Below are 24,721 nucleotides of genomic sequence, written 5' to 3'. Positions count from 1 at the left end.
TGGACCAATCCCTTTTGGGTGGACTTCTGCCCACGAGGGGATGGGTAACTTCAGGTGTTTGATTTAGAAGTTATATTCCTTGTCTTCTGTATTGTATCCTCACTGTATTAAAGTCCCTTTTCATTAAAGTCTTCTATGTCTTGTCTTGATGTATTGATGCAGAACCTATTTAGAGCGGGCAGATTTAGGGGTTTAGTGGTGCCCCTCTCTCTGCCCTGTAACAAAACCTTTCCTAGAGTGAACCCAAGAACCCCAAACTAATAAAACGACATTAGAGCCAATGACATGGGGTCTGTTCCACCAGTCCTGGCGAATGATCATTTACCTCAGCTCCTCTCCAAAGTCTATTCTGATTCTTCTCACCTCATGCCCTCCGAAGGAGGTCAGTGAGTTCCCTGCTATGGGAGGGGTTTGAGTGAGGGGTAAGTCCTCACCAGAGATCTCAGCGGTGCCAGGTAGAAGCAGGGCTTCCTGTGGTAGCCCTGGGGAGGGCTGGGGGAGGTAGGAGGAGAAACGTGGGAGGCAGGGAGTTCAGGATGACTTCACAAGGAGGTGAGGCTCTGAACCGCAGCCAGATATGTTTTCTTTGTTTTCACATTTTCCAGAAGGAAGTGAGGAAACATCTCCTGAAAACAATGCTCTGACTGTAGCTGACAGGCTGTTTGCTTAGTGAGCTCAGGCCTCCCAGGCATGCAGAGAATGCAGAAGGCCCAGCTTGGAATAATCCAGGAGCATCTCCCCCACTCACACACCTACACCCCAGCTCTGGCTCAGCAGCTTCCAAGACACAGGCCACCCTCCTGCTCTTGGGCTACCCCCAAGGCCACCCCCAGGACCCATGACCACCCATTCCCAATTGCCAGAAAAGGCCTGTGGGAAGGGCACACTGCCTTCCCACTACACTCGGGAAACTTTTGTGCTATACTGGCCCAGGCACAGAGAAGATTCCAGGCCCAGCATAGGCTTCAGAGGCAGGAAAGATGCCCCAGGGGGGTCAGACATAACAAAGCATAGAGGCCCTGCCCCCATGCAGCGTCCTTTACTGCTTTGTTTTGCCTGGTCTCATAATATTCTCCTTTCACAGCTAATTCCTATCAGAGACTAGAGTTTCTACTCCCTACTTCAGTTTGATGCTTTCCAGAGTTTGGGGGTCAAGTCACCTTCCTCTGTCCTAGTTCCCCTCTAAGGTCTGGCAGGTGGGAACAGAGAGCCTCCAGGCCACCCAAGGGCAGTTAAATGGCTCTTGGGGCTTACCTGGGGAGACCCAAATATTGCCAGTGAAGTAGTTTTTTTTTTTTTTTTTTTTTTGGAAATTGTTGACTGGGGTCCTTGGATTAACTCTGGGAAAACTTTCACCAAAGCTCCCCTTTCAGGGGCACTGGCCAGTTTCTCTGGACACAGCAGTCATAAGTTATATCCAAAAGGGCAGGTTTATCATAAACTGGAAGAGAGTGTAAAAGACACTTGCATATACACAGGAGGGCAGAAAGCTGCCTCCAGAAGGGACAGGTCTGCTCAAAAGGAGGCCTGCATGGTCACAGGTGGGCGGCCTTGGCAGGACAGCACCTCTGCTGTGCACAGGGCGCTCAGGGACGTGAAGTCTCTGCGTGGCCACGGGTCACAGGCAGACAGGAGACTGCTGCCCCGTGCCAGTGCACAAATTGCCTTGATATAGTCTTCTTTTTGGGAGAGGCTCGTTACTTTGTGGAGTGGGTCAGTTTTGTTGATTTTGAGTAACGGTAGAATTTGAAAAAGACCAGGAATCCTACAGTGCCCTCAACCTCCATATCCCCACTTCCTGTCTGTACCCTGTCTGACACTCTCTCCAGCCAGCTGACACCTGCTGGGGTCTGCTGTGTCACTAAGAGTTGGCTGGTGGCCTAAGAATTTTTATTTCTATAGTTGGTTTAATGTCCATGCTGATCAATTCTGCCCCAACCTCCAGCTCCCAGCATGGCATGAGGCAGGTTTCTGCCTGTCTTGTGATGCCTGCTTTCTAGTCTTTCTATTCTTTTCCTTACCAGCAGGATCAGAGCAAAATATAAGGAGGCACTCACCCTCCTTGGCTGCCAGCACACGGCTGACCTAGGTTGGTCCTAGACACCAGGGAGAAGACTGAGGAGCCTTCTGCTTCCACAAGCAGACAAGACAGAGCGCCAGAGCTCAGTTTCCAGCAGACTCCAAAAAGAGAGGGGAGTCACCAGACAAAGACAGACAAAATGACTGACAGGCTATAAATCAGCCTGTTGGAGGTTTGCATGCGGTAAGTTTTGGGAGGTGGTTGCAAAACCCATTACATAAAGGGAAGACTGAGGCGCTGATTGGAAGGGGGAGCTTCAGAGATGGGAGCTGGCTCTGGGGATGAGTGGGAGGGGAGCAGGGCAGACGGGACCCTGACACTTGCCAGAAGCCGATTCTATTATTGTACCAGCCACTCCAAGGGCACCATCCAATCCCCTTTCCTCACCAGCTTGGGCTCCCAAGTCTGAGAAGCCTGTAGAAGCTCTCTTGCTCAAGGGTCTCCTGCCTTGCAGTCTGTCAGGTAGCAAAAGAAATCATCTTGTACCTCTTCTGTTCTAGGCTGGCCAAAAACCACACACACATCAGATTGATAACCTAAAAAAGCCAAAAAGAAATATAGTAACATGTATACCTCTTGTATCATGGGAGAGACACAGCACGACTGAGTATCTTGCCACATGGCTTCAGACTCACCCTTAAGTAGCGGGGGAGGGGGGGAGGCATAGGAGGGGTGTTAAAAAGAGGGAAAGTCAGTTAGGGAGCTTAAGAGGGAGGGTGAAGCAAACAAACGGTCTGTCTCCACTGAAAGGAGATAAGGCCACAGGTCTTTCCTGAACACACCCTTAGAGAGTTGTGAATATCTTTTGCAAACGCAACCTCCAGTCAGCTTCAGCTCTTACAGTTCATGTCATCAGAGGCTTAGCCTGGGGGATACTGAGGACAGACAAGGGAGAAACTGAGAAGGATGAGGTGTGTTGTCCTGTTCTTTCCCTAGGGGGAAATGCTGGGAATAAGGTGAGGGTGACTGGGAGAGGAAGCATGTGGACCCCTAAACCTTGCTTCCAATGAGTAGTCTTTCTTGATTTCCACCCCTTCCTCCAATCTAGTGTGAGCCTCAGAAAGAGACACCCAACAGGTATGATTTAGTGTTAGCACACAACTGAAGGGTAACAAGGGATCCCCATGCTCTGAGGGGGTCCAACCATCCATGCACACAAAGACATGGGAGACTCTTAGTGTAAAGGAACTTTAATAGAATTAATGTACATGGAGAGAGAGAAGAGAAAAAGAACATTCTGAATAAAACACCCTAAGTTACCCATCAACTTGTGGATAATTTTCCCATCCAAACAGTGTTGGCTCAAAGACAGGACAGTAAGACCCAAAAGATGCCACAAATCTAAGGCACTTTCTGGGGGGCTGGGGAGGGGGGCTTCCCATAGGAATGGGACGCAGTGGCCAGGCAAGTCTGAGAGGAAAGGAACAAATTCTAAATGCAAATCAAGTAACAGCTGCCAATGTCAGCGTCCCCACAGATCTCTCACCCACGTATCTCTTCCAAGTGTCTCTCCATGTCTCTCCTGCTAGTGTCTCCTCCAAGTCCCCCCAAAACCCTGGTGCAAGTCGAAAAGCAACGTAGTAAATGCCTTTCTTTCCATTCTCTCCGGTGTCCATGCGCCCTCAGTGTTAACATCACCTGACCGCTCAGCGAGCCCAGTAGTCCTAGATGGCTTGTAAAAGGGGCTGGGGATCATAGCACCTTCTCCTTTTATGGAGATGCCTGTTACTTAGAACGCCAGAGTTTTTGAGGCTCTCACTATCCCGCTTTCCCAGTCGGAGCACTTTACCCAATCAGACCTAATGCCATGGAGAGTGTACTCTAGGCTTTGCTTTCCCTCTCAGATGTGCCCTAGGAGAGTAGAGATGTGTCTCCCCTCAAGGAGGCTCCGCTGTGTCACTTCTCTCCCCAACATACCCTCCCCTCCAGCCACTGTCAGCCTCTCTTGGTGCTCAAGACACCAGTGTGGAAAGGACAGGATTTGAGAGAAGTGGCCAGAAAGAGGCCAGGAGGCTGAGCAGATGGCTGTATCCAGAGTGCCCAAGGCTAACGTTCAGCCTTGGTGTTTAGGGTCCCTTTCAGAAACCGAGGGACCAGGGAGTAAGGCTGTTTTTGATTGGCTATTGAACCTTCTCAGGACCAGGCCATGAAATAAGGCCACTGCTGATTGGCTGGAGATCTTGGTCTAGTCAAACTGTCAGGAATTACTGGGGCAGGTTCTTGATGGATTTGTAATGAGTCGCTCCTGTGCTCTTCTCCTTGAATTTAGAGACTAGAAGTGTTTTCTTTTCACCTTCCCTCACACGCCTCACTTTTCTTCTTTTTGTATGGCTGAGCACTGGTCATCTGTGTCCAAACTTTGCCCACAAGTTAGTGTCTGTCTCTGCCTGTCATTTGTCCCTTCAGCAGCCCTTTCTGTGGTGTCTACAATGGAGACCAGAGCTCTGGACGACAGCCTAGGGCCCTTCCCGTCTGAGGCTGGCCATAACCTCCTCATGGTAACTGAGCCCGAGGCCCATAGTGGGTGTTCATTGGGGGTGTTGACCCATTCTACCTCCCAAGCCTCCAGGGAAGCAGAGGAAACATGGTGGCTGTGGGTCTTAGCTGCACTAGTGACTTGATAGATGGGGCCAGATTCTGCTGGGCAAAGGTGAGGGTGAAGACAAGTGAGGGTCCTTGGGGGAACTTAGTGTTACCTGTTGTATACTCAGAGAGTCATTGCCTCCAACCTAGCTTCTGGACTTGGTCCTGGGTTCCAAAGCAAGGGAAAGGCTGCCACTAAAGATAGCCAAAGGCCAGTGGGTGCTTCTGTGACATCTCAGCCAGTGCAGGGAGCCAGAGGAGCACCCATGACTGGTTTCCCCACAACATGTTCATAGACCCTGACTTACACTGAAGACTGGGACCTATACCCCCCTACCTTGATCTCCACCCCTCCTGAATGGCTGAGGATGTTCTCATGTTTTGGATCAGTTGGTTTTAGTTAACTGCTCTAGAAGTGGTTAAATAACAGCGGGGGAGGTACATTAATTTGGGTTTTAGGTCAGGAACGCAAATTTGTATTTGTCTTTGGTCTGGGTTGGTTTTGGCCTTTGGCCATGGGTCAGGAGAGCAAGAGGGTAGGGAGGAATGTTCTGGCTCCAGAACAAGAGAAATGCGGTGAAGCCCAGCACTGGCCAGGACCTTGTAGGGAACGGCACATTTCCACACATATGAGCACCTGCAATGACTAGGCGTGGTGCAGGCCTTCAGAGACTCCACTGGAACCCTCCAGGGATTCAGAGTCCAGCAGGGCACAGGTAGGTGAGTAGGGGCTCACAGTGTAGAACAGTCAAGGCTGTTTAGGGGGTGAATGTAGGGCTCTGTGAGCCAGGGGAGGCCCCAGGCTCAGCTCAGAATGCGGGGTGGCATCAGATGTCGTGGCTACGTAATTGGTATGGCCAGTGCAAAATGGGAATACAATGTCCCTTGTTCAGATCTCAAGATGACAGTAACAAAGCACTAAACCATGAAGTGACTCTTCTTAAAAGAGAAAACACAGGAGCTGAGTGTGAAGGATCCACTGAGTGAGGTAGGAGAGCACTGGTGGGTGACGGGGTGGCCCTATAACAGCTTGACCGGCAAGGATAGTACACTTTCTGGAGTTCCCAGAGCCTCCTTTCCTTAGTTCTAATCAATAGATCTTAACACCTGTGCAGGGGCTGATGCAGACCCGAAAGTTTTCCCAGGCTTCAGGGGTCCCTTGAGCTTTCTTTCTTGGCAGGGGTGAAGCTGGGGGTAAGGAGACACAGTCACTTAAATCTGATGTTAAATTTGAAATCTATTTATTCATACTTAAAATGTCCTTTCTTAAGAACTAAGTGTTGTTGTGATATTTGGCAAGCAAACACACAGAAGTGAAATGAGAAGTTTAGGCTGGTTTCTCTAAGAAAAACAAAACAAAACTGCTTTGTGAACTCCCCAAGTCTAAGCTCCATAGGACTCCTTATCTTGATGTTGTATGTTCTTGGGGAAGCCACAGTGACACCCTCAGCTTTGATGACAGCTGAAGCAGGCAGGGGGTTGGGTATCTGTGCTCCAGAGACACCCCCAGAGGGACAGAAGATCCTCCCACTTACACTCCGCACTCTGCACAGGAGGCCCCAGCTCAGGCCAGAAGCTGAGAGGGCGGCTCTCAGACCTAGGGGGAAATAAGAGCAGACAGAGAAACCAAAGGCTTCCCTGATAACCCGCCAGGAAGCCGACACAGAACAAAATAGACAGATAAAAAGCAGACCGCCTCTCTCAAGGCCAAACAGTTTCAAAAGACACTCCTTGGGGTGGACAGTGGGTTTAAAGACTGAGTAACTGATAGAAAGATGCCCCGGTGGGCAACTAAGGTGATAAAGGAGTCTGGTTTGGTGACCTACAGTGGGACTGGGTTGCTGGCTGGTCAGCACCTCGCTAACTCCATCCCTCTGGGTTCTGGCCTCATTCCCTAGGGTCAAGATTGGATTTTCCTATTTTAGACTTCCTCAGCTTCCTCTGTGAGTCTAAAACTGCTATTATTTCCTTTTTTTTTTTTAATGATGAAAAATTTCTATTTCGAATTAGCCAGCTGGACTCATTTAGAGGATCCCAGTTTTGTCGGCAACCTCCAAAACGCTATAGTCAGGAGCCAGTGAAACACTTGCCTTCTCGCCATCAGCTCTGATGAGGGTGTTGACCTTGCCCACATCAGTGCATAGAGCTTCACAGTCTGTGTGCTCTGGCATTCATTGGCCTTGACACTGCTTTGTCTCCTCTCCTTCATGGCTGACTCAGTGCTCAAAAGGATTGATGAGGTCATAGTGGCCAGGTTTGGTTCTCCTGGGAGCACTCTTCTGAGGATTCTTGGGGCACCTTCGGAGTCTCATTCCTGGGTCTCCAAAAGATGGATGATATGTGGATCTTTTCCTTGTAGCTGTGATGTCTTGTAGCATTGATTTCTTGGCCCCAACGTCAAATTTTCTGCTTTGGGAAGGACAGGGGCTTCCTTCTTTTGGCACCATTTTGTGCAAAGGGTTTTCTGTTTCCTTTTACTTTAAAACTAAGTGGATTTATTTCCAAGAAATGCTCACTAACATGTCTTGGTGCCAAGGAGTATGCTGGAGGCTGTGTGGTGGAATAGAGGCCTTGGGCACAGATGAGCTGCCTGTGTCCTGGGGCTTACCTTCCGTGAGCCCCGTGTCCCGCGATGAAACCCCAGACAGCAGGGCAGGACTGTGGGAAGACGCAGCGCTGATGATGTAAAGGACTCAGCTAGAACTGTCCTACCCACAGCAGTGGGACGCTGCCCGTGCCCAGTGCGTTCGAGGGACTCACTCAGGGCCTCCCCTGCCTGCTCCCTGACCCCTGGGGCTGAGAGTAGCACCCACTTGAAGTGTATTCCCTCTTTTGGATTACCCCTCGGGTCCCCTGTCCCAAGCCCACTTTTCAGATCTGAGCTGCCTCTACCCCACCTTGTCTTTCCGGGACAGCAAGGGTGTGTCCTTCTAGCCTGGAGCAGGGCCCAGAACCACCTGGGTAGGGGGCAGAGAGCTTAGACAGATGTTCTGGGGCACACACATGAACCCAAGGCCACTCACAGCACAGGATGGAACCAGTGATAGAATATGTCATCGTCACTATTGTGGATCACTATTGTATACATAACTCAAGATGTAGTAGAGGAGACAAGAATAAATGTTATTGTTATCTCTCACAGTTCTGGAGTTTGAGTGGGTCCAGCTGAACAGCTCTCTTTTGGAGTTTCTTATGTGAGGCAAAATCAGCCCAAAATGTACCAGCTGTGGGCAGGGCACCTCTACCTTCATCTGCACAGGGCTTTCTCATAGCGTGGCAGCTGGGTCCAAGAGCAAGAGTCCCCTGAAATAAAATCAGGCAGGAAACGGGGGGGGGGGGGGGAGGGGGAAGGGAAATGCATGGGATTATGGTGATGGCACACAGGTGACTTGGTGAAACCTGCGGGGATTACAATTGAGATGGGAAAAAAAATGTACAAAATGATGTAAAAATAAACTTTTGTAAAAAAAAAAATCAGGCAGGAGCTCTATGCCCTTGGTGACCCTGTCACAGAAGACACAAGACAGCCTTTCTCTTCAAGTCACAGACTGCTCAAAGGGGCAGGCAGGGCTGGGGAACCCCACCTCTCCATAGGACAAAGGACAAAGCTCAAAGGCCCCCGAGATCTGTCACAGGCCCCCTTTGTGATATACAATCTGCCACAGAGAAGGGGAGCCAGCCACAGCAGGGGGGTGTCCCCTCCATATGTATTCTTGCCCCATGCAGCAAATGACAGTGGCCACAGTGTTCCCTCAGATCTAGGTATCCCACCTGTGGGAAGCCGGTCTGTTTAAACCAAAAGGCCTGGGGACCAGGAGCCCACAGACCCTGAACACTGACCTTGTAAAGCCAACAGAGCAGCTAGACCATGCGGGTCACTCTTTATTGACTGGCCAGACTATGGGGTTACTTCTCTTATCCTTGTTGATCTGTAGCCAGTATCTCCACCTTCTGCTGGTGGCCAAAGGAAGTTGTTTGCTTCTTTGAAGTCTTTCCCAACAGCACTGGCCTTCTGAGTCAGATCCTCTATGTGCATGACGCCATATTTACCCAGAAGTGGAGCAATCAGCACATTATCTGTGAGGGCAACTCACTTCTCATAGATCTTGCCATAACCACACTTCAAGGTCACGTCATGTGCTGGCCTCAGATTTGGGTGCTTCCGTACAATATCTAAGCCCACCACCCTGAGATGTTCATGGGAGCTTTGTTAGCTCAACAAAGGGGTCAGTGAAGATCTGAAAGGGAAAAGAAGCCGCAGCCCCTTTCAGGCCTTTGGACTCACACCTCTGACACATACCTGTGACCTTGAGGACAGATGCCAGTTTGGGTTCCATGGGTGTGTAGAATTGCTGAATTTTCTTGCCATTCCTGCCATTCATATCTCAGCTCTGTTCATTGTGATAGTGCTTAGCTTTTCCATCAATAAGCTTCCTCCTTGCCTTTCAAAGCATCTTTTGGAAAAACTTTTTCCCCAAGTGCTTGATCCGCAGCTCTGTGAAATTCCTTTGCACTTTTTTTTTTTGAAAGATTTATTTATTTGTGCATACAGAGCTGGGGTACAGGCCAGAGGCTCAGGGGCGGAGAGAGGCTTCACCAGAGACAGAGTGGGGAGCAGAACAGGCAGATCGACGAAGTACACTGCTGAGGGGAGCAGGGGCGGGTCAGGAGAGGTCTGCTACACCATGCGATCACCTCCGGGGCAGGTGGGAATCGAATTCATGCGGAAGTGGCTTTAGCTTCTCAGTGCTGTGCTTTAACCTGTTGCGCCAACAGGGAGGGTCTCCTTTGCACTTTCTTAAGAGTTTCTGGCACACAACAGGCAGATGGAAAAATGATCAACATCACTTAGAATCAGAGAAATGCAAATCAAGCCCACAATGAGATACTACCTCATACCAGTAAGAATGGTCCACATTAAAAAAAAAAAAAGCTGAAAACAACAAATGCTGGTGAGGATGTGGAAAAAAATAAAGAAACCCGTTTATTCTGCTGGTGGGAATACAAAGCAGTCTGTTACAGGGTGGTCCCTAGGAAAAAGGGAAGTTCCAGGGTCCCTGCCCCACCCAGAAGAAGGGTGGAGCGGAGGAGCGAAAAGTAGAGAAGAGAAGGAATCTGAAGAAGCAGGCAGGATGGAGAGCCATGAGACCTGAGAAATCAGAGAGCATGTGAAGAAACCGTGCTTGTTTCTTGGCCCTGGACTAGTTGACAGACCGGTGGGGAGGTTGACTATGGCAGTGTTTATATTGATTTTGATTTTGCTCTTTTCCTCCCAGACTGGCCTGGCCATTTCTGACCCTTTTCTGTGGGTCCCCACCAGAAGGTGCTTTAGTCTTGTGGAAGCTTTCAGGCCTTGCTGTGGGCCAATCCCTTTTGGGTAGAATTTTACCCATGAGGGGATGGGTAACTTCAGGTGTTGTATACTCACTGTATTAAAGTTCCTTTTCATTAAAATCTTATATATCTTGTTTTGATGTGGTGGATGGCAGAACCTTTCTAGAGCAGGCAGGTTTGGGGGTTCAGTAGTGCCCCTCTCTCTGCCCTGTAATATAACCACAAAGGAAAGCTGTGGGGAGGACCCTCAAATTAAAATGGACCTACCATATAACCCAGCAATTCCACCCCTAAGAATATACCCAAAGGACATGAAAACATAAATTTGAAAGGAAACATACACTCCTACATTTATTGCAGCATTATTTACAATAGCCAAGATCTGGAAACAACCCAAATGCCTCCAAACTGATGACTAGATCAAGAAGATGTGGTATACACACACAGTGGAATACTACTTAGCAATCAAAGAAGGTAAGGTCATGCCATTCACAACAATATGAGCTGAAAGGGATCATGCTCAGTGAAATAAAAGGGAAAAGAAAAAAATCAATGGTTTCACTTATAGGAGGAATATAGGGGAACTGAGCAAGGGGTCAGAAAAAAATGACAAAACTAGCAGGCAAACTCTAAATCCAGGACACACAGCAGGGGAAGGGTAGTGAGAGGGTCCAAACAGGTGAATTGGTGGTGGAATTTTTTAAATATTTATTTAGTTATGCTTACAGAACTAGGGTACAGGCCAGAGGTGTGGGGGGCGGTGAGAGGCTTCACCAGAGACAGAGTGGGGAGCAGAACAGGCAGATCGACAAAGTACACTGCTGAGGGGAGCAGCGGGCGGGTCAGGAGAGGTCTGCCACGCCATGTGGTCACCTCCGGGACAGGCAGGAATCGAACTCATGCGGAAGCGGCTTTAGCTTCTTAGTGCTGTGCTTTAACTGGCTGGCACCACCAGGGAGGGCTGGTGGTGGAAATTTTAAGGGGATTACACCTGAGGGAGAAAACATACAAAATGAACAACTGTTGGGGCGCCTCTACTGGTGCAAGCGGTTAAGTCTCTGCACTATGAAGCTATTAGCCACTGCAGCACAAGTTTGATCCCCGGCCAGGGAGCTGACTCCTGTGGTACAGCAGACCTGTCCTGTCCAACTGGCTGCTCCCCTCAGCAGTGTACTTCATCGATCTGCCTGTTCTGCTCCCTGCTCTGTCTCTGGTGAATCCTTTCACCCTCCGCATCTCTGGCCTGAACCCCAGTTCTGTATGAATAAATAAATCTTTAAAAATAAATAAATAAATACATCAAAGGAGGTGACCAGGCCTGCTTTCTGACTCTGGTGCCCAGAGCACACTCAGTGATTAAAATGAAATCCAGGCCCTCCCTGGTGGCTCAGCGGGTTAAAGCACAGAACTAAGAATCTAAAACCGCTTCAGCATGAGTTTGATCCCTGACCCGGAGGTGACCCACATGGCGCTGCAGACTTCTCTTGACCAGCCCGCTGCTCCCCTCAGCAGTGTACTTCGTTGATCTACCTGTTCTTTTCCCCACTCTGTCTCTGGTGAGTCCTCTCACCGCCCCTGAACCTCTAGCCTGTACCCCAGTTCTGTATGCAAAAATAAATAAATCTTTAAAAAAAAAAATGAAATCCAGGGGAATAAAAGTTTCTGACACAGCAGGAACCTTTGCAGCCTCCATGGTTCTGTCAGGACAGAGACACACTCTCCACTTTAAAGCTCACTCAGAGACTGCAGATGGGATCCTGGAAAAGCTGGCAGGGGCATCTCTTGGAGCTGCTTTACAGAGTCAGCTAATTCTGATCTCTGTGTGTAAAACTCAGGAGAGAAAGTGAAATTTCACCTTGTCCCTTCGTTTCTGAGTCCAGCCCCATTGCTTTCCCAAGGACAGCTATTGTCTTCCTGCTTTTCTTGTTTTGTGTCCTGAGAACTTAACTGGGTAACAGTCTGTGGACTTTAACTATGATTCAACAAATGCTTGTGTATGTGTAACAGCTCACAAAGTTCTTCCTGGTTGGTTTGCATATTTTCTCAATGCCTTAATGATGTAGATCATCTGTTCGAACCTTTAGATACACAACCAATTTTTTAAATGCTAGTTTTATTTTTAAAAATATTTATTATGACTGGATGGGTTCACTCATAGCAGGAGTATAAAGGACCAGGGGAGGAAATAATAATAATAATGAACAACTATATACCAGAGACATTTTATGGGGGTGGAGTGGGGAGTGGGATCAAAATTGGGGCGGGGGGAGTGCCCTGGACTATGGTGGTGGCACACGGGTGAATTGGTGGTGGGAAGCCCACGGGGATTACAACTGAGATGGAAAAAGTCACAAAATGATGTAAAAACAAACTATTATATTATTTTAAAATATTTATTTATTTTGTATAACTTGGGTGTCTGGGCTCGAACCAGAACTGCTGTGGAGCTGAGGGGCATTTCAGATGCATTATTGGTACCAAGCTTTATTCTCTGACGTAGAATTATCCTTCCAGTCAGTCACAGTGGAAGGAACAAACTTCCCAACCTTTTGACTGTGTCATGCTTTGTCAGTTGCTTTGGCAGAAAAGAGCTTGGGAACCAGAGGTGAGGAGATTTCGAGTGCATTTGCTGAGTCAGGTGTGGTCTCTTGAGTGCATTTGCTGAGTCAGCCATGATGGGAACATGCCCTGGACCATTTGCTGTGACAAATGAGCTGTTTCTCCAAATGCACATGAATCAGTGGATTGAAACATGTTCCATGGGTGTCAGTCACTCACTGTGATTATTATTCTTACTGTTGTGCAAATAATCTTGCCTTTGGCTGGTGGCAGCATATTGAGGTTGACACCTGTGTTCTTTTGCAACCTGCTAGTGTTTCACATTGTCTTGTAATATGATGGGCTGCCTAGGGCCCATCCCTTATATTTCCTGCCCCAAACCCTGAGCTACCCACTTTCCAGAGAGCATTTTGCATCCACAGTACTCAATGATTGACTGGATGTCATGGGGGCAGGAGGCAGGTTGAATCTCAGCTTTGTAACATGAAGAGCTATAATGATAGTGGGGTGAGTGGCTGAAAGCGAAAGAGCAGATATGGGGTGGACGGTGAGGCTGAGACACCTTGGCAGAGGCATGCTCCTTGGTCATTCAGTGCCCCTTGCGGCCCCTCCACTCCATCCCACTTCTGTTACACATCCATCCACCCGTCACTGAGAAAATCAATGATGATTAATTTTCATCAATGAGAAAAGAGTCTTGCCTCTGGGCATTCAAGGTTCACCTGCAAAAAGAAGCTTCCTCCTCCTGAAAGAATAAGGGTCTGACAGTGTTAGGAGACCAGGATGCTGAGAGAGGACAGGGAGGGGAACACAGACATCTGTGGCCTTGGAGACTTGAGCACTGCAGTTCTAACTCACAAGAAAAGATGGTGCCTTTCTTGTACATGGCCTTGGAGGGCAACATAACAACAAGGAAATAGCCAGTCAGAAGCTTCCATCATGTGGTCCGTGGCACAAGTCAGCACAGCCACGTGGGTCACTTTCCTGGTCTGGCACCCTTGTCCTAACAGAGGGAATTGTGTCCTCTCTTCAAGTTTATTCATCCTGGAATGTAATCCTCTTGGCCCCAGACATATATACACTTTGCCTTCTCTGTGGAAGATAAAGCATTTGCATTCAAATTAACAAATACATTTACATGTATGGTCACACACAGCCATCAACTACCACACCACAGATAGAGTGTGAAAGAAAGAGTGTGAAAGAAGACTTGGGCCTGTACTGGGGGTGATGGATGCGTGTTCAAATCTGAGCTCCTTCACAAGGGCCATCGGGCTCTGGACCTGTTGAATCACCTGTATAATCAGATGTTGGTTTTAATGGTCCTGTCTCCAAAGCTCCTGCCCATGTCAATAAGAAATTTCTAGCATTTTGTTTCTTTCTTTCTTTTTGTAAAGATTTTTTTTAAATTTATTCATACAGAACTGGGGTACAAGCCAGAGGTACAGGGGCGGTGAGAGGGTTCACCAGGGACATAGTGGGGAGCAGAACTGGCAGCTCGATGAAGTACACTGCTGAGGGGAGCAGTGGGCGGAAAGGTCTGCCGTACCATGTGGGTCACCTCTGGGGCCGAGGATGGAACTCGCACTGAAGCGGCTGCAGCCAGCTTGCAGGTTTGCAGGGAGGGCCGGTTCTAGCATTTTCAATGTATGTGCATGTTCACAGGAATTCAGGGGACAGATTGCCTCTACACTGAGTCAAATTATTATACCAGAGGTGCTCTAGCACCTTCTCTTTAAAAAAAAATATTTATTTTATTTATTTATGCATACAAGAGCTGGGAGTAGGGCAGAGGTGTGGGGAGCTGAGAGGATTCACCAGAGACAAAGCAGAGAGCAGAACAGGCAGATCAACAAAAATACACTGCTAAGGGGAACAGTGGGCAAGACAGGAGAGGCCTGCTGCGCCATGTGGGTCAGCCCCCTGGCCAGGGACTGAAATTATGCTGCCAATAGGTTCATAGTGTTGAGATTTAACTCCTGGTGCCACCAGGGAGCCCACAAAGAAAGTTTAATATATATCTATATCTATATAAAACTTTGAAAAAACCCACTATATTTCAAGATTTATTGCAAAACTACAATATTGAAAATAGAATATTGACAGAATATATGTATTATGTCAATGGAACTGTTAAGAAAATTAAATAAAGAAGCCATTAGTTTGAGGGCTGATCTAAGACCTACACTTGACTACTTAAGCAAACTAAAGCCTAATTCAGAATAAATTTCTATAAATTCCTCAAGTTTAAGAAAATAAAACCTAAAAACAACTAATCACAAACAGCCCACCAGGCTTTGTTACTCCCCTCAAATAGTGCTTGCTTAAACTATAGGGAATCACATCATTTCCTTGCTTTACTTCTACATGAGCTCTGAGGAGTCTTCCTGTCTTCCTTCATAGTTCCCAATGGTGAAGTACTCCTACCCACTTTCCATTTGGAACAGCCTAATTTGAATCCATGCTTGTTCAACGAAACTCTTCCAAAATTTAATGTCCTTTAGTTTATCTTATATGGTCAATTGCATTTTGACAAGCATTGATTTAATGAAAAAATAATATTCTTTTCAACAAGTTGTGCTGGTACAATTCATTTAAAAAAATGAGGTCCTCCCTGGTGGTGCATTGGGGTAAAGCACAGCACTATGAAGCTATGGCAGCCACTGCAGTACAAGTTTGGCTCCTGGCCAGGGAGGTGATCCATGGCATGGCATTACCCACCTGCTGCTCTCCTCAGCAGTGTTTTTCAGTACATCTGTCTGTTCTGCTCCCCACTCTGTCTTTGGTGAATCATCTCACTCCCCACACCTCTTCCCTGTAACCCAGTTCTGTATGCACAAATAAATAAACCTTAAAAAAAAAAAAACCTTAACCCATAAATCATATCACATCGATCTATAATGATAAACTGAATAGAAGAAAACATAATAGAAAAATCTGAATTTTGGTCAGGTAAAACTTTCTTAGATATTACACTACAATCACAATCTGTAAAGAAAAAAGATCAATCAACTGTATTTCATAAAATATTTAAAATTTTACTCTTCAAAATACACTGCTAAGTAGATGGAAAGACAAATCAGAGCCTGGGAGAAAGTATTTGTAATACACCTGTGATGAAGGCCCAGTGTTTTGGACTATATAAAGAATTCTCAAATATCATTAATAAGAAGGAGAATTACAGCTGAGGTGGCATGATGAAGATGGTAATGTCAGGATGCAAAGGAAATATCCTGTATACCTCTGGGTTCTTCTAGGCTGGGAGATAATCAAGCACGGGGCATATTGATAATTTACAGAAACAGAAAAGAGCAAACTCTGAACTAGTGAAAGTTGTCTTGAATGAAATCCATCCCTGATGATTATGGATTCCACTCACCTCCTGCCAATGAGATCTCAAGTGACAAGGACTACAACTCCCACCATGCCATGAGCATGACTTCCTGAGCAGGGAACACTGGGAGCTAGGGGTGAAGTTAAACAGCCATGCTGGGCTTATAATCAAATATGTGGGTGCTTGACACTTTTGCTTTTCCAGCTTCAATTTGTATCCTGGTACTGCTGAAAAGAGAAACATGTAAGCAGTCACTTGGGCTCCTCCCTGGTGGTACAACCCATTAAAACACAGCGTTGCAAGGGAGCTGTGGCCACCTCAGCGTGAGTTTGATCCCCAGCCCCAGAGGTGACCCACGTGGTTGGTGAGTCCTCTCACCATCCCTGCATCTCTGTCCTGGACCCCAGTTCTGTATGCATAAGTAAACAAACCTTTAAAAATAAATAAATGAGGGCCCTCCCTGGTGGCGCAGCGGGTTAAAGCACAGCACTGAGAACCTAAAGCCACTTCCGCATGAGTTTGATCCCCACCTGCCCTGGAGGTGACCACATGGCACGGCAGACCTCTCCTGACCCGCCCGCTGCTCCCCTCAGTGTGTACTTAGTCAATCTGCCTGTTCTGCTCCCCCCTTTGTCTCTGGTGAATCCTCTCACCCACTGTACCTCTGGCCTGTACCCCAGTTCTGCATAAATAAATAAATAAATCTTTAAAAATTAATTAATTAATTAATATGAATAGTTACTTGGAAGAGACACATGGAGGAGAGACATGTAAAGATATGTGGGTGAAGAACACATGAGGAAGATGCTTCTGGGCTTTGGTAGATGGGACCAGGAATTGATGTGATATATGTTGAATTTTTTAGTTAGTCCTTCTGTCCTAGCTCTCTGGGACTTCCCTAGCCCTTTCTTGTTTTCTGCCAGAAAGGACCTTTATTGATGGCAAACTTTCAGACCTCAGTGGCTTCAACCAGGTCAGGGCAAGTGAAGATACTAGGTTTGCCTCCTCCAGATACTCACAACATTTGCCCAGGAGGGAATAAGTAACTTGGTGGTGGTGGGGGAGTTCACTGGGAAACTTTTATTTGGAATCCCTCCTCTCTGCATACCAGTTCTATTCAAAATCTATTATGCTAAACATGGAGCTTCCATATGCCCCAGCAATCCCACTCCTAGGTGTCTACCCAAAAGAAAAGAACACTGATTCAAAAAGTTACCTGCACCCCCATGTTTATTGCTGCCTTATTTACAATTGGAAAGACATGGAAACAGCCCAAATGCCCAAAAGTGGATGACCGGATTAAAAAGATGTGGTACATATACACAATGGAATATTACTTTTTGCAGCAACATGGATGGTGCTGGAAAAGATCGTGTTTAGTGAAATAAGCAAGAAAGAAAAGGAAAAACTGGATGGTTTATACTCATAGTATAACAAACCAGGCGAGAAAATAATAATAATAATGAAGTTATATACCAGAGACATTGTAAGGGGGTGGCGTGGGGAGTGGGATCAAAAACAGTGGGGGGAGGGAAATGCACTGGACTATGGTAATAGCACATGGGTGATTTGGTGATGGGAAACCCACGGGGATTACAACTGAGATGGAAAAATGCACAAAATGAGGTAAAAATAAATATGAAAAAAAAATTTAATAATAACATGTGGCTTCTCTATACATGGGAAAGACCCATGACTGAGTAACTCACCTGTATGGTTTTAGACACCATCTTATATAGCTAAGACAGAAAGGTTGGGGGAGAAAGGGAAGATTGGTTAGTTTATCTAGGTACCAAAGGAACGAGAGTTTAAGGTCTGTCTTCTCTCTGAAAAGGAGATAAGGAGACTAGGTCTTTAAATAAATATTAAAAGCAATTTCCATCAAACTTTCAGAGCCCCCACCATGAAACAAACATCATGTCAAAAAGACATGTTTTGGGTGGCAGAATTTTGCACCCCTACAACAAATAGTCTTTCCCTAAAATAAGTGTAAAACTGGACACATTTTTCATAAACCAACTCTTGAAAATTTCTTGAAATTAGCCAAAAGCAAACAACAAATTGAGAAGCATTTATTTGTAAAATAAATGTTGAACGAGAACTTGGCAAGATGTTTGTTCCCATGACCTCAGCTTGAAAATAATAATGTTACCAGGGTGGAGCTAGCCGTGAAAACCAGAATACTATCTACAAGAGCAGATACAGGAGATCTGGCAAGATGGTGGCATCGTGCGATGCTGGGTTTGCTTTCTCCAGAGACTCACAACTAAATTGCCATAAATGAAAGCTGAAGAACTGACATCCACAGCTCACAGTAGGAATGTAGGTCTGGCAGAAAGGGAAAGAACAAGCTTTAGTCGGACTTAGTTCAGAGTAATAATGGGGCTGTAACACCTGCAAGGATAAGGAACAGCTGCTGTGCAGTTCCCTCTTGATTTGGGAACATGACAATATTGGGGTTCCTGAGGCTGGGGCTCCTCTAGACAAGGGGGCTGTGGGCAGGTACCCAGGATGAAGGTACATTGTTGGAGCGATGCAGGTGTGGGGGATAGAGTGAGAAATACTGGCTTGAGGTTGAGCCTCAATATAGAGCAGCTGGAGCCTGAATCGTGGTCAGAAAATCTAGTTTCCTTACAGAAGAGGCTACTACTCAGTGAAGCCCAGTTTGAGAAATTCAAAACACCTGCCATCCCCCACCCCGGGCTAAAACCAAAACAAAGAAATGATTGAGCAAACTAGAGCTCAAACACATATCAATAACAGGAACAAACACTTCAGGGTAAGACTCTGCTGGAAAAGAAAGAAAAACTCCCAGCCTGTGGCCCTCTATCAACTATAATCTATACCTAGGACTATAGCTAGCACTTAAAATAGCCCAGAGTGGATTACAACTGAGATGGAAAAAGGCACAAAATGATGCAAAAATAAACTATTATATTATTTAAAAACAAAAATAGCCCAGAATGGAAATAAACACAGGATTATAAGGACACCAAGACAAGGATGGGGCCCAGGGTGGGGGAGGGCCCCCCCCCCCCCCCCCCCCGTGTGGGGCCTGACCACCCGCTCAGACACCCACACACAGAGGAGTTCAGATTCCTGAGCATACTGGAGGTGCCTGCCCGATTGCCCCAGTCCGCCTTCCCACCTACCACCCTTTGCTGGTACCAGTCCTTAGATTACCCCAAAAGGTACAAAGCAAGCAGTCTGAAAATCTATGCTTATGAAAACCCATAAAAAATTAAAAATCCCAACTCAGTAAAGCTGCAAAGCATGACAGAAGAGTTAAAGGTAACAGTTCCGGCAATACTTAATGAGCCTTCTTTTTTTAAAGGAGGTTATAAAACAACAGAATAAAGATAAAGAAAATACGAGGCAGCTACAATTAGAAATAACAGCTAAAATACACTATTGTTGATTTAAACAACACAATAGAGGGACTCAGTAACATACAAACAGAAGCCTGGAAAGAATTAATGAAATAAAAAACAATGTTAAGAGATCACATGAATAGAACAATGTAGAAAAAGAAATAATTTTTTTTTTTAAAAGAGTGAAACACACACACAAACCCAATAGTTGAAGATCCCTCTGGGACTGAAAGAGAAATGTCTATATGGCGGGGGGTGTGGGTGTGGGTGGGGGACCCAGAGAAGAAGAAAAAGAGAAGGGCACACAAAGTTCATTTAAAGGAAAAATTATTGAAAATCATCTCAATCTGGGAAACAGATGTGATTCAAGAGGCCTATGGAGTTCCAAACAAAAATAATGCTGGACACACACACCCAGTCATAATAAAGCTGTTGAGAACCAGAATACCAAGAGGAAGAAGGGTAACCTATAAGGGAACACCAATCAGAATGTTGAAGACTTTTCACTGGAAACATTACACAGTTGAGGGGATTACAAGGAGATAGTTAAAGTCCTTAAAGAAAAAGACTTCTGATCCAGAATCCTCTATCCAGAAAAGTTAACATTGAAGACAAAAGGAACAGTAAGGCATTTCACTGGAAAGCAAAAACTGAGAGAATCTATAAACACGAAGCTACACATGGGGTTATTAGAAAGCAACAGAAGAATGAGCAGTGAGGTCATAGACACCTACATCACTTAGCATGGAGTAGGAGGAGAATCATGCACCTATCAGAACCAGGGGCCAGACTGTCCAGTGGGTCACACATGCTACCAAGTGAAGGGTCTAAACACTGGTAGCAGCTCAAAATCTCTCTCACCAGTTCTGGGCCCAGGTACTCTCTGCCACGCATCAAACAAAGGGCCTTTGAAGCAGATGATTTATTCTAACTGACCTGGCAGAGGAAGAGAGGGAACTAGCATTGTGCAAGGAGAGGGAGAACTAGCAGGAGACAGGGAGAAGAAGAAGATCCAGCTACTGTGATGTGTAATGCAGGGAAAGCAAACAGAATACAGACGAAACTTGCAGGCAAACTATCGACCTGAGGCATGCAGCAAGGGAGAGGGGGTCAAAATGCAAAGGAGGAGTGCAAGGGACTGTGGGGACAGTTCGTGGGTGATGTGCTGATGGGAGACTTATGGGAATACTCGAGGAAAGAAATCAAATATTGTACAAAAATGAATGGAGATTTTAGAAAATAGAAAATAAGAAAGTTTAATAAACAACAACAAAAAAATGTCCATCATTGCTTTCCATAAGACAGATGCAGGTAAAAGCCACAATGAGGTACTGTCTTGCACCATATCTGAGAGTGGCTCAGATAAGAAAGACCCCAAGGGTGCCCTCCCTGGTGGGGCAGCAGGTTAAAGCACAGCACTAAGAAGCTAAAGCCACTTCCGCATGAGTTCGATCCCTGTCCGGAGGTGATCCATAGCGCAGCAGACCTCTCCTGTCCCACCCACTGCTCCTCTCAGCAGTGTACTTTGTCGATCTGCCTACTCTGCTAACCACTCTGTCTCTGGTGAATCATTTCACACACACACCCCTGCACCTCTGGCCTGTACCCCAGTTCTGTATGCATAAATAAATAAATCTTTATTTAAAAAAAGACCTCTCAACAAGTGTTGAGGAAGATGTTGAGAAAAATGAAACCTATTCAGTGTAAATTGTTGCAACCATGATGGAAAGCAATCTACATTTACCTTAAAAACTATCAAAAGAAATACCTTTCTGATGTAGCAATCCCACTCACAGACTATGAAGCCATCAGCTGTTGCTCCTGGCACTATCATGTACAGCAGCTCAGAAGTCCAAAGTGGATCAAGAAGAGGTGGTATATACACCATGGAGTATTGGAGAGTATTTCCCTATGGCAAGGGAAATAAAAGAAAAAAATAAACAATTGGGATTACACCCAAATTACAAACTTTTACATAGATAAAGAAGATACAATTAGATTAAAAAGACATCCTACAGAATGGGAGAAAACATTCGTATATGACACAACCAACATATGTTGGGGTAAATCCTATACACTTTAGCAACAAAAAGCACCAAGCAACCCAATCAACAAATGGGCAGCAGATATTGTTACAGGGTAGCCCAGAGTGGACTGGGCCTCCTGTCTGTGGGGCCTCACCCACACGCTCACAATTCTGTTATACTGCAGATACACACAAAAGGATCAATAACTGGTTTATTTACAAAAGGGGAAAGGAATAGGAAACAACCCAGGGAAAGAGAGCGGGATACAAAGTAAGTGGAATACCTTATGGCTAGGCTGACTGAACACACCAAGTCACGTGGTATGGAGAGCCGTTTCCCACGCGAGAGAGCGAGAGATGCAATCGCGCCCTATTTATCCCCCAAATGTCCCAGAATTCCTGGTAGCTCCACCCTTGGGCCCTCACAGTTCTCTCCCTGGTACTTCTGGGAGTTATAGTTTCCAATCCCTGGAGTAGGGTGTAGGGTCCAGAAAGCTGGAGTAGGGGGTGGAGTCCATAAGACTCTGCAGAGTTCCTTTAGGACATCCTTCCCCTTAACAATATGACTAGACAATCACCAAACAGGATACCTAGAAGGCCAATCGATGCATGAAAAAAATGTTCAAAAGGTCCTCCTCACAGTTCATCACTAGTGAAGGTGATGCAAGTCAAATAGCAATGAGATGGATTGCACACCTGCGAGAATAGTACATCTTTCTAAAAAGGCCTATGAGTGCTGAAGAGGATGTGGAAAGAGGAACACTAATGATTGTTGGTGAAAATGTACATTTGTGCGGCCATCTTAGAAAGCAACCTGGGGGCCCTCCCTGCTGGCACAGTGGTTTAGGACGTAGCACTGCAAGGTAGCTGAGGCTGCTCCAGTGCAAGTTTGATCCCCAGGCCAGAGAGTGCAAGTTTGATCCCCAGGCCAGGGAGGTGACCCACATGGCACAGCAGACCTATCCTGTCCCGCCCACTGCTCCCCTCAGCAGTGTATTTCAGTAGATCTGCCTATTCTGCTCCCTACTCTGTCTCTGGGGAATCCTCTCACCACTCCCCACACCCAGTTCTGTATGCACAAATAAATAAATCTTTTTTTACAAGTTTTTAAAAACTTAAAACAATAAAGACAAGGAAGCTGAGGCCCAGAGAGGACGAATGACTTCCCTTAGGTAAACACCTGCTCAAAGTCAGGTCCAGGACTCAACCCAGTTCTTCCTCTCCCCAGTGTAGCAGCCCCTGTTACACGCAGTAATGGAATGAGACTGGAGGCCAGAGAGGGGCAGGGTGGTCTCAGGGTTAATCCGTTTTTTTTTTAAGATTTGTTTATATATTTATGCATACAGAACTGGGGTACAGGCCAGAGATACAGGTGGGTGAGAGGATTCACCAGAGACAGAGTGGGGAGCAGAACAGGCAGATCAATGAAGTATACTGCTGAGGGGACCAGCTGGTGGGTCAGGAGAGGTCTGCTGCGCCATGTGGGTCACCCCCTGGCTGGGGATTGAACGCATGCTGAACAGGCTGCAGCTAGCCTTGTAGTGCTGGGCATTAACCCACAGCGCCACCACAGAGGGTCCCAGGGTTAATCTGTTTTAAGATTATCACAGGTCCCCACTAAGTACCTGAAACACCCACCTTCTTGAACTTATCCACTGTTGTGCACTTAAATTTGCACAACAGCCGTGCCTTGCTTTTCCTGGTGACCATTCATAACCAATCTCCCCCTTTCCCACCCCATCTCCCTCAGAAATACCCCCAACATTTATGGAGCAAAAATGGACAGAACCAAAAAGAGAAACAGATATTTAATTATTGTTCAAAAAAGAAACAAACATGAAAAGGAGCTATCCACCTGCAAAGGAGCAGGGGAGGGGATCAGAGAGATCTGCCCCACTCGGCTCAGGAAGTCCAGTTCACGGCAGGTATGGGTTGTAATGCCAGTCTCCTGAGATGTCAGTGGCAAAGAAGTAGGGGTGGAATCTGGAGTCTGCTCAAGATGACGGGGGTGCAATCGAGCACGCCACTCACTGCCGACCCCGACCTTGTGTGCAAAAAGGCAGGCACACAACCACTCTCACAAATACACACCATCACAGGTACACACGCTCAGAACCACTATGCTCAGCAAATGGGCTGTGCTCGCATTCTCCACTACAGGGGCCAGGTGTGGGCACACAGGTGTGGGCGGGCATGCGGCACCTCTGCTGACCCTCAGCCACTCTTGCCCACCCACCTGGCCAGCCACGTCTCAGGTGCCCAGCACCCAGCTATGCCAACAAGCCTGTCGACTTTGCAAACACCATCAATTAACCACTGACCCAAGTTGCAGAGGCCATTGAATCCTGGCTGGACAGTGGCTTCTATGAGAACAGAGCCCACAGCCCTCTGCCACTCCCCTCACAGTGTGCCAGCAGCCAAAGTCAACAAAAGTAAATGCTTGGGGGTGAAGGGAGGAGAAAAAGACAAACAACAGTCCAAAATAGAGTTATTCATGCAGGCGCTACCAAGAGCTAAAACCTAGCCTAATTCTAAGCTCAGTCTCTCCCCAAATTGGAAATCTAAGCCAATCAGTCTGGAGTTTCCTGGTCTTCACTCTGAGGTCATCTGCACGATGAGATCCCCTAGCTTCCCTGGAGGGAAGGGAAGGTGAATTGACCTGAGTTAATCTTTCTTTTATTTCCTAATAACCGTGTCTCACCGTCTTCCTGACAAGAAAAGTTTCCATTTTGTGCAGTCCCTTGCAGATGAATCTTTGAATAAAGCCAAATTGATCTCTTAATTGAGATGAATTTTGTTCTTTAAAAGTATGTAGAAGACTTGAATAACTATCAACCAACCTGACCTAACATACAGAAAATTTAAGCCAATAGCAGTTGGTACCCGTTATTTTCAAGCAAGCATATAATATTCTCTAGGATAGACACTATATGAGATCATAAAGAGTGAATGTATTTTTAAAAACTGAGATTACACAAACATATTCTCCATGTACAAAAGAAGTAAATTACAAGTCAAAGAAAAGACAGTTGGGAAATAACAAAATATTTGGAAATTTAAAGATCTATACATCAAAGAAGAAAATGAAATGAAAATTAGAGAATAAATTGAACTGAAAGAAAATGCAAGCACAGGATAATGTTAATGTAAAAATTCAGAAGGCTGGGCCCTCCCTGGTGGTGCAGCGGGTTAAAGCACAGCACTAAGAAGCTAAAGCCACTTCCACATGAGTTCAATCCCCGCCTGACCCAGAGGAGACCACATGGCGAGGCAGACCTCTCCTGACCTGCCCGCTGCTCCCCTCAGCAGTGTACTTCAGTCAGGCTGTTCTGCTCCCCACTCTGTCTCTGGTGAAGCCTCTCATCGCCCCTGCACCTCTGGCCTGTACCCCAGTTCTGTATGCATAAATAAAAATAAATCTTAAAATAAATAAA

This window comes from Condylura cristata, unplaced genomic scaffold, assembly GCF_000260355.1.
Source record: "Condylura cristata isolate star-nosed mole 26May11 unplaced genomic scaffold, ConCri1.0 scaffold00023, whole genome shotgun sequence".
NCBI lineage: Eukaryota > Metazoa > Chordata > Mammalia > Eulipotyphla > Talpidae > Condylura > Condylura cristata.
The sequence above is the reverse complement of the archived record's forward strand: the minus strand, read 5'-3'. Positions refer to the sequence as shown.